At 48.7% G+C, this 10964-nt stretch overlaps 1 protein-coding gene across 3 annotated transcripts in view; it reads right to left on the bottom strand.

Annotated features, from left to right (window-relative positions):
* LOC149306643 (methylcytosine dioxygenase TET3-like) overlaps positions 1–10964 on the bottom strand; it is a 53684-nt gene that overhangs the window by 29579 nt on the left and 13141 nt on the right. The window contains exon 1 of one of the 3 annotated variants that reach the window (XM_089539137.1): positions 6936–7013. The exons of the other annotated variants lie outside the window; for them this stretch is intronic. The gene's annotated coding sequence lies outside the window, so the exon portion shown is untranslated. Of the gene's footprint in view, positions 1–6935; positions 7014–10964 lie in introns of those variants that run through there. 3 annotated transcript variants of the gene reach the window in all.

The following is a 10964-nucleotide window of genomic DNA, read 5'->3' as shown; positions in this document are numbered from 1 at the left end:
CTTTGGGGCAATGTGCCAGCAGCGTGAGCTATGCCTGTTGCTCCCGCAACATACACATAGACGCACAGAGGCGCACATGCACACTCCTTTTCTGCTTGCAGGCAAGCTGCACCAGTAGCAAGGACAGGCAGACTGTGCGGGCCACCAGGAATGCTAAGCAGCCCCTGGGAGAAGGGCCAAGCAGCTGCTGCCGGATCCCTGACCGACTTGGAAGAGACACAAGCAGCGGCTAGACCGGCTTTCTTGGCTCTTCCACCCGGCCAACCTTCTAGCAGAGCTCCACCTTTCTCCTGAATGAGACTCAAAGCAGAATGGAACCCAGAGCTACTTTTCAAGGGCTCATAGCATTGTGTGTAGGGGGATGAGAAGTAAGGATGGGGGGTTGCACACGTCCATAGCTATGGCAGAGTATTTGCACCTACAGAGAGTATCTCGGCTCCTGCAAAGGCCATGGGGCAGCAGTTCCTCCCTGGAGAAGCCTGCCGGGGCTTGACTGTTCCGCTCCCTTGCCTGCCAGCCAGTGCACCACTTCCTTGGCTTGCGAGTGAGCACATCAAACACAGTCACAACGGTTGAAATCAGTTTGCAGACTATAGATCAAACAACAACAGTTCTGAACCCAATACAACACACATCCAATCTGGCAAAGCTCCCATCTCCAAACAGGGGCCAGCACAAGCCTGACTGCTAGAGCTCTCTGACTGGGGCTGCTCAACATTCACTGGATGTCCCCTTAAAGCCCTAATTCAAGATGACAAGCTGGACCTAAGTCTTATCAATCACAAACACAACTCCTTGAGAGCTGTGTCTCTCACCTGGAGCCCTTTCACACCACACAGCTCTTGCACTACACTTCCACTACAACAGTGGAATGCAACGTAGCTGTAACCTATGGATTACTGTGGAAGCATAGTTCTTTAATTGTGTAGCATGAAAGCTCCCTCTCTCACTCACACTCTCTGTTTCCGAATGGAACAAGTAAGCACAGCCCTTTCCTTAGGGTTTCCCTTCCTACTGGGCAAAGCAATCACTCCTAAAGGTCATCCCCATAAAGAACACAAGTCACACCAACAGGCTAACTCTCTCCCCATGCAAGAGAAGGAACATAAAACAGCAAGGAATCTCCCCAAGCCAGCGCTCTGGGGTTTGTCAGAAAGGAACTGTCCAAGGTGTCGCACCCCGTCCCCAAAAGAGGTGCATCGCCTTGGACAGATCCCGGAAATTTCACACTAAAACCCAGAGTGTGCTGAGTTCACTATGAAGTGGTATAGAAATGTAAATGCTATTCCTATTATTATTATTATTATTATTATTATTATTATTATTTACCACCCCAGGCCAGGTGGCATTCCCCTTGCCATTACTCTTACACACAGCTGGGGTGTGACAGCTCAGGCAAGTGATAAGGGACAGGAATGCCAGATAAAGCTTTGTGGCCCCTTCCCAAAGCAAAACCCTGCTTATGGGACCTCCACTATGGACTACTGAAAGCCAGAAAGACATTGTCTCTTGGTAATCCCTGGCCTCCTCTGCATTTGCCCCAGATAAGCATGCAGACTGGAGGAGGGCAAACGTCCGCATCTTCAAAAAGGGGGAAAAAAGTGGATCCCAACAATTATCGTCCAGTCAGTCTGACATCAATACTAGGAAAGATTCTAGAGCAGATCATTAAAGAGAGAGTCTGTGAACATCTAGAAAGCAATGCCATAATCACAGAAAGTCAACATGGGTCTCAGAGAAACAAGTCATGCCAGGCAAATCTGATATCTTTCTTTGATAAAATTACTAGCTTGGTAGATGAAGGGAATGCTGTGGATATAGTATATCTTGATTTCAGTAAGGCCTTTGACAAGGTTTCCCATGACATTCTTGCAAACAAGCTTGTAAAATGTGGGCTAGACAAAGGAACTGTTAAATGGATCTGTAATTGGTTGACCGGCCGAAGCCAAAGGATGCTCAACAATGGCTCCTTTTCATCCTGGAGAGAAGTGACCAGTGGGGTCCCACAGGGCTCTGTCCTGGGCCCAGGGCTATTCAACATCTTTATCAATGACCTGGATGACAGAATTGGGAGCATACTTATCAAATTTGCAGATGACACCAAATTAGGGGGAATAGCTAATACCCCAGAGGACAGGATCAAGATTCAAAATGACCTGAATAGACTAGAAAGCTGGGCCAAAGCTAACAAAATGAAATTCAACACAGAGAAATGTAAGGTACTGCACTTAGGGCAGAAAAATGAAATGCACAGATATAGGATGGGAGACACATGGCTGAATGAAAGTACATGTGAAAGGGATCTGGGAGTCCAAGTAGACCACAAGTTGAACATGAGTCAACAGTGCGATGCGGCAGCTAAAAAGGCCAATGCAATTTTAGGCTGCATCGATAAAAGTATAGTGTCTAGATCAAGAGAAGTAATAGTGCCACTGTATTCTGCTCTGCGCAGGCCCCACCTGGAATATTGTGTCCAGTTCTGGGCACCACAATTCAAAAAGGACATTGATAAACTGGAGCGTGTCCAGAGGAGGGCGACTAAAATGGTGAAAGGTCTGGAAACCTTGCCCTATGAGGAACGACTCAGGGAGCTGGGGATGTTTAGCCTGGAGAAGAGAAGGTTAAGAGGTGATATGATAGCCCTGTTTAAATATTTGAAGGGATGTCATATTGAGGAGGGAGCAAGCTTGTTTTCTGCTGCTCCAGAGAACAGGACCCGGAACAATGGATGCAAGCTCCAGGAAAAGAGATTCCACCTCAACATTAGGAAGAACTTCCTGACAGTAAGGGCTTTTCGACAGTGGAATGCACTCCCTCGGAGTGTAGTGGAGTCTCCTTCCTTGGAGGTCTTTAAACAGAGGCTGGATGGCCATCTGTTGGGGATGCTTTGATTTGGATTTCCTGCATGGCAGAATGGGGTTGGACTGGATGGCCCTTGTGGTCTCTTCCAACTCTATGATTCTATGATTCTATGATTCTATGAAAACACTCCTTGGAAGTGCAAAGCGGCTACCCATTTGATTGTCCCCAAAAGGGTCACCTATTCCCCTGCTATGAAGTTACAGCCACAAAGAAATTTTATACACCAAGAAAAACCCCAAAGTTGGAGACAGGCCACCAGCTTTGCACTCTTCTTCCCTCTTTTATTTGACTGAGGCTTAAAATTTTCATCCTGTTTTTATGTACCAGGGAAAGCCACTCCCCAATGAAACTATTTTTAAAAAAAACCATTAATCGTCCCCATTCATCATCACTGTAGAGTTAAAACAAATGCAAACTGTAACTCACAGCAGCAACACAAAGACACATTCAGTGAGATCGGAGCTCACAAAAAGCAGAGAACGGTTCCAAAAGATCTCCCTAAGGACCAAGTTTCCGGCACATGGGTGCCAACACCGAAAAAGCCCCTTCCTTGATGGGAGGGACACGGTCAAGGGTGCGAGAGGAAGCAGATGGGGAAATGGCTTTATTTGCAGGGGAGAAACAGAAGATAAAACCCTTGGGTCATCTTAGAGTCACCATAAGTCAAAAACTACTTTCTCACTTTCTTAAGCCGAAGGTCTCCTAGTCTAGACACGATCCCCAGCCATGTCCATGTATGAAAAGGGGGCTTAGATATTTGCAAGGGGGTTTGGGAACACAATAGCTACAATGCTGCTGGTGCAAAACACCAGCAAAAGTGTGCCAGCTCAGGCAATGGCCACAAGAGGAAAAAGGCCCCCAAGTGCAGCAGCAGCAGCAGCAGCAGCCTGGAAGGAAGGAAGTTGTTGGAGAAAAAGGCTGCCCAACACCAGGAGAGGCTGGAGGAGGCCCTTCGTCAAGGTGGCAGGGCATAAATCTCTTTCTGTGTGAAGCTAGGCACTAATTGTGCAATGCAACCCTTGTGTTGGATGGTAATGTTGCACCAGGAGAAGCTGGAGGAAGCCCTTCATCAAAGTGGCAGACTCTGTGTGTGGAACATTAGTTGTGCAATGCAACCCTTGTATTGGGTGGCAATGTTGCACCAGGAGACTCTGGAGGAGGCCCTTTGTCAAGGGGGCAGAGTGTAAATCTCTGCATGTGCAGTTTCTCCACATTGCCTTAACTATGCAATGCAAACCTTGTGTTGGATGGCGATGTTGCGCAACTGAATCAAGACACTTCATGTGTCACTGAATGCCATGTGCAGATGCATCCATGCACAAGACAAGAGACTCACATTTCACAGCCATGCACAATATGTGCACCCATGCTTCATGGCACCACATGCACTACACTCTCTCCACCTTGCACTCAATGTGGACATTTGGCAGTTGGACCAAAATGTCCCGTCACTTCCATAGGGACATGTACAAGGCACCAAAAAGCCCAATGCAACAGTTTACAAGGGGGAAGGTCCATGATTCAACCACAGGGAGTACCTCCAGGTATGGCCAAGAAAGCCTGGGAAAGTACTGCCAACCTGTGCAGGCAACACTGTGCTAGATGGACCCATGGCCTATCTCTGTGTACCGCAGTGGTCCGTGTCCCTAAGTGCTGCTTACTCAGAATGTTGCAAAGAGATGCCAAGTGTGATCATATTTTCCAGCCCCTGAAGAAGATTTGAGCTTGGGAAATGGTGCTTCTTGTCCATTTGGTGCTTCTTGTCCATTGTCCCAAGTCCATTTGGGCTTGGGACAATGCTGCTTCTTGGCAGACAGATCCTTCAACTGCTTGAACTTGGAAAGCCTGGGTTAGAAAGGTCAGAGCCTCAGAGAGAGAAGGAATGAAGGATCTTTAGGGGCCATGTCTCTCCAAGCCTCCTTCTCCCAGTTACAGGAGGAGAACATACCTAGTCCCACAGATATCAGGGGAACATCAGAGGGTCAGAGCTGCACACCTTTGCAAGGATCCACACTGTCTGAGAAGCAGGTGCAATGCTCCCCCTGTCCCCTCTCGAACATGGATAGCATTGAGGGAGAGTATCACCTGGGTTGACCCCTGAAAGGAATCTGCGCCGCCGGAACTTGAGAAACTCAATATGTCAGAGAGAACGACTCTATTTCCTCTGAAAGAGGCGGCGCAACTTTTTATTTCTGACCAGATAAAATCTGCAGAACAATCTGCAACAATTCCTCGCAACGCAAACCCTCTCCGATTCCTCTGGAGCACTTTGTGGAGAGCAAGGCCATCGCATTGCATCTGCTCCTCTCCCGCTTGTCAGAAGAAGTGTTCTGCAAAGCTATTGCCACAAGGCACAGCTCCGGGGCACATGTGGACTTACTTCCATGCCATTGGGGGGATTCCAGAGCAAGGAACCCTCTGGGTACAAAACACGGATTCCCCCTCCGCGCGTGCCGAAACCTTCTTCTCAGTGTGCAGAAGTCAAGGTCACCCTCCTGACCCATGAACCCAAAGGAGCTTGCCAAGTTTTGAACCACGTTCTACCAATCTGGGGCATTTCCTCCCTGGATCTGTGCTCCCAAAGAGTGCATTTGGTAAAAAATAAATAATAAATTCTTATTCAAGAGGCTGAGCTGAAGCAGAAAATGGGGAAGGGGATGCTCATATATATATATATGAGAGACGCATCCAGGCAAATTCAAAAATTGCAAACTGGGGACCAGTCCCAGCAACCAAGTAGGGTGTGCTTTTACAATCCTAGAATTGCAATGTAATGCAGCCATAATTTATGGGTCACACCTTAATTTTTATTTTATTTTTTGAGCAAGGAATGTATCAAATGTGTCCATTTGCTTAAAAACACCAAGATACCAATGGTCCCCCGCATCTGCTCCTTTGTTTCTTCCCAGAAGCAGCAGCAAAAGCAGAGTCTACCAGAGTCTTTTGTGCGTTCACCTCCCACCCTCCTCCCACCAACCCACCCATCCTTTGCAAAAACCCCATGATCAGCACAAAACCCTTCCGTCTTCCTCCGTCCTCCGCAGACAAAGATCCCTCTTGCATGGGGATCTCACAGCAAGGATCTGTTGTTATTCCGCATGCCCTCTCCCTGGGCCAAACAATCCTGGAAGGATGTAATAACCCAAAGACTATATATATATATATATTTTAAAGACAATTTTTAATACAAAAATATCCTGCCTCCACTATAGGTTTTGATGTGAAAGACAGAAAAAAATAACAAAAGGGAGAGGAAGAATGGCTGCCTCTCTCCTCTAATGTTAAAACAGTACATTCCTTTTTATTGTTATTTTTTAAAAAATACATTAAGCTGCCAACATTAGAAGGAAAATCCCTTCAAGGATTTTGGAAGAAGTTCCAATTCAGCCCTAGCTACTTTTAAAAGTTAGCAGCCATTTGTGGTTTCATGCAATTCCAGGAAAACTCCACTGCACCGTTGCAAGACTTTAAAGGGAAGGAAAAATATATCTCTATCACGAGATGACAGTGACCCCCCTCATGGCAAACCAAGACACTCTTGTCTCCTTTTTCTCCCCCATCCCCTCTTTGGGCTTTGGGGCTGCTGTCTACAGACCTTCTCTCGCAGCTACACTGTGCTCTGTTCCAGGAAAATGCCAGGAAAAAATGTGGACAGAGGAGCACAAAAGGTTGGTGTGTGCCACGGCGGCGCTTGCAGTGAGCTTCCCCCCAGCAGTGCCCCCATTATTTCCTCCTCCAGCTCAGCCCCAGAGCTGCTGAGAATCCGCTTTGGCCAAAGATGGCACATGCACACAAATCTCATCTGTGAACTCGGCCAGGAGGCAGGCAAGCAGGCACACACTCGCTCACATACACACCAGCCCTGGGCACAACAACAACTGGGTGGAAAAGCTGGATTGGGCTAACTGCTCACCATGGAAGGCGGAGAAGGGTGGGGAGGACCCATCCGCCACTTCTCCACTAACACAAAGGAGACAGACAGACATCTTGGAAAACTGCAGGGCAAGAGAGAGGCAGAGAGAGAGGCAGGAAGCAGAGAGGGAAGCACACAGACAGAGCCAGGGAGGACTTACATTTGCAGAAGCCACCGAGAGAGAACCAAAGGCAGGGAGGCCCCAGGAAAAGGAAGCATGGAGGAATCCAGAGGGAAGCGCACGGCACCATGAAGGAAGAAGGGGGCCGCTGGGTTGCAGAGAGAGGAGGCAACACTGCTCCAGTTATTCAGCCGACACAGACCTCCCCCTCCCCTCTCCGAACAGCTGTGGGGGCCATTATCCCTCCTGCACATCGCACGTACATGGCCAGGGAGGCTGCGGCGAGGCAGGCACTGGGAGCCAGGAGCGTACTGCTCCCCTCTGCAAACAGGGCACCAAAGTGCACCCCAGCCAGGGCTCACAGGGAGGAAGGCCTTTGGCTCTGGGAAGCCCTTCCAAAACAACACAAGGTCCCCTATATGCACAGATACGTGAAAATATTGGTGCATATGTTCTTTTAGAATCGCCCTCTCCAGCAGGCACACATGCGCGTGAGCAAGGAAAAACCTGCTCCCCAAAGCTCTCGAGTTCTGCAGATTCTGGAGGGTTTATCGCCCCAATTCATCCCACCCCTGCTGCAGACATCCAAGGAACTACCTCAGATGACCCCGCTTGACTGTTTGGCGCAAGGAACTCGTGACGCTCCCTGCAAAAGAGGAGCATGGAAACATGGCAGTGGCCAACTGTGTCCCTCTCTCTCTCTCTCTCTCATGTGCGCCTTCTTCCCTTGCGCTGTTTCTGGCCCTCTCTCTCTCGCTCTCTCTCAAGGCTACAGTTTTTGGCACCCGAGCATCATCTCCTCAGAGCGAAGCGCCCTTCTTAGGTGAGCGCAGCGCTGGGCCGAACCGGGCGGCACAGAAATGCAAGCAACCCGTCGCCCCATTCCCTCCTTTCTCGGTCCCGCTCCCTCTGATGCAACCTGGAAGCCCTGGCACGATGATGTGGGAGATCTCCACCACTACGTTGTCTACACGGTCACACCTCCTGCTACGTTCCACGGAGATGCAGTCCCAGGCCACGTGACTCAGCCACTGACGCGGCTGGCGGCGGGAAGTGTTCAAATAAGTTTTCGCTGCAGCAAGAAAGGTTCCCTCGCTGAGAGGACACCGGCAGCAACACATTTCTCCCCGTCGCCAAAAGGCTTTGCTGCATCGTTTTCCATCCAAAGACCAGAACATGTTGTTATCCTATTTTAGCGTCAATGGCTGTTTTCCTTGCATGCATGCTAGTGAGCAAAGTCAGCCGGCACAGAAGCAAAGGCATGCCTGGGAAACACCTTGCCTCAATCCAAGTTTGAGGACCTTCTTTCACCCCAACATTTGGGGTGCACCATGCCTCCCGTAAGTGGGAAATGTCACACCCTGAACTTCTACCATTAAGTGCCAAAAAGAAGAGGAAGAAGGGGAAAGAGAAGAAGGTGGAGGAGGAGGAGGAGGAGGAAAAAGCTGGCTTGAACTACGACTGAGTCACATTTCAGCCTTGTAGCTCCTGGCGGAAGAAATCTCCCCAACGCTTCTAAAATCTCCTATAAAACACCCACATTTTGAAGGAACGGGAAACATCCTGCATTCTCAGGTCATTTTAATGATGGACTAGTCTTTGGAGAGAGACAAACATAGAGCTTTTGCTCACTGCATGGGATGCTTCCCTCCATTTCAAAACTGCTGCTGGTCAAAGCAGGGAGGGCCGTGTGCCCAGATATTTGGACAACAGGCAGCTGATAACTGGGGCCTGTTTCTAGCACCCCAGTTCTCAGGTCAAGAGTTAAGTGCCAACAGATCGGCCTCCAGGCACACAACACTTCCTATGAAGCCAAAGGAAAAATGGGAGAAAACTCAACATGTTGCCCAAACAACTTGCTCCTCTGATGTCAAGCCCTTTACCTGTCCACCTTGCAGGCTAGGTTTCAGCCACACCACGAGCCCATTTTATAATGGGAGCCCAAAACCAAAGAAAGAAATATAGCCACTAGAAATAGTTTGTTCTTTTGCAAGCTGAGTGGAAGACACACAGCCTCAAGGCAGCTCTGAAGATGGACTGGATATCCCAGCACATGAGCACAGAGAAAGAGAGACAAACGCTTGTTTTCTTGAAGCGCTTTGGTGGGTGGAAGTCCTCCTTGCAGCCGTTTCCCAATCTTACTATTCCCTGGCCTTGTTCTCAACCAAGATCAGGGATTCTAGATGCCTGTTGATTGATACTATGCAACCGAAGAGGCCTCCCCTTGTTTACAGGGAGAGGAAACCTTATCTCAAATGCCGCCTCTGCAAACAGGATACTCATCAGGGGCGGCCGGACCATAGGCCACACCGGGCTGTTTAAAGCATTCGTTGGCCCTGAGCTCTCAGCTTCCATTAAAACAGTGTAGTTTTTAATCTGCATTGTTTTTAGGTATGTTGGTAGCGTCTCCACTATCAAGAGAAAGGCTGGGTAACAAGAGTAGGAGTAGGAGTAGTAATCCCAGGAACCTGTGGCTCTCTAGATATTGGAACTGCAACTTCCATTAGGCCTCCTTGTCAGCAAAGCCAATGGGGAGAACTGATGGGAGTTGCAATCAATAACTAGTCAACATGCTGGCATGGGAAAATGGCCCCCCCAGACATTGTCAGACTGCAGCTCCCAGCACTCTGCTAGCATTGATGGGCACTGTAGTCCATCTGGAGGGCCACATGATTCCCACCCTTTCTCAAGTCTTTACATGTCAAGGGATCAAGTAAAAAGATTAGTCCTGGCAGGATCAGGCCCACTTGTTTGGGGAGAGCCAAGGCTGCCCCTGCCTTCCTCCCAAAAGTGGAGTTCATTCCTGGAAATCCACTCTTAAAGCCGAGGGATAATTGAAAGAGCTGACACTTCCGCTAAGCGGCCAAAGAGCCTCGGAGTGGAAGGGAACCATATCTGGGTCAGCTGCCGGGTGGACAGCCCTCTCAGCTGGCCATGCCACCTTCATGCCATCTCTGAAGCCATCCAAAATATTCTCTCTGCATGCCTCTCCCAGCAGCTTGCTTATTATCTGTGGAGAATCCAGCCCCAGATCTGGATATGGATTTCACACCTCAAGCTCCAGAAGGTGCTTCTGAGAATGCAAAAGACCCATGTCCCTGTATGAGCCTCCAGGCCTTCAGAGGAGGGCTTTTTCTTGGTCCCACCACCTTCATGGGCACATCACCGAAGGGAGGTCCTTCTCGGTGGCTGCTCTTAAGTGATGGGATTTTGTGAATCTGGGGGCTTTCATAGAGGGGAAAGCCAAGCTTATGTTGTGAAATGAAGTAAAACAAATCAGGACAAAGAGTGAGCCCTTTGCATTGACAGAAAGGAAGTGACGAACCCCCTGCAAAGTGGCAATACCTCCATCCAGCAGCAGCTAATGACTACAAAGCCAGGAGAGGGTTCAATGCCTCATTGACATGGAAACCAGCAGCCTCTTCCTACCATCACAACTTGAGCGGGGAAAGGTACAAAAGCCACACTACTGTTGGACCCTTCAAAACAGGACAAGGTTCACACCAAGCTCTCCAAACCCTCCATGGCCAGGAGTCAGTTGTCACACATGTTTTAAGCTCCCCTATGGAAGTGGATGGACCTTTTGTCCAATCTGGATCAGCCATGCTGCAGAAGAGACACTGCACATGTGTTCCCCTTGCGCTTGGATGTGCATGTGCACTTGACATGCATTCAGTTGTGCATTTGGTGCTTTGGGTCCAGTTGCACAACACTGCCATTCAACACAAGGACTGCTTAATACAATGGACATGTGAGTCTCCATGTGCAGAAATTTACACAACTCTGATATCAGGTCTCAGCCATTTATTTACTGAATTTATACCCCATTTTTCTCCTAAGAAGGGCCCCCCGGGGGGCTTAAAAAGACAAAGCTAAAAGCCTTAGGTTAAAACAGCTAAAACAGAAATAACACCATTGTAGCACCATTACTTTAGGAAGTGTATGATAATTGTTCAAAGCAACAGTGTTACTTTCAACAATTTGTAAGTAACAAAAGGTATCACTGTTTAAAGTAACAATATAGACAGACACAATTTGGAGCATTCAAGGCAGGGATGGGAACCCTGT

Source organism: Sceloporus occidentalis, unplaced genomic scaffold, assembly GCF_023333645.1.
Source record: "Sceloporus occidentalis isolate IW3139 unplaced genomic scaffold, rSceOcc1.0.p SCAF_9, whole genome shotgun sequence".
Taxonomy (NCBI): domain Eukaryota; kingdom Metazoa; phylum Chordata; class Lepidosauria; order Squamata; family Phrynosomatidae; genus Sceloporus; species Sceloporus occidentalis.
This window is presented reverse-complemented; position numbering and strand designations above follow the sequence as displayed.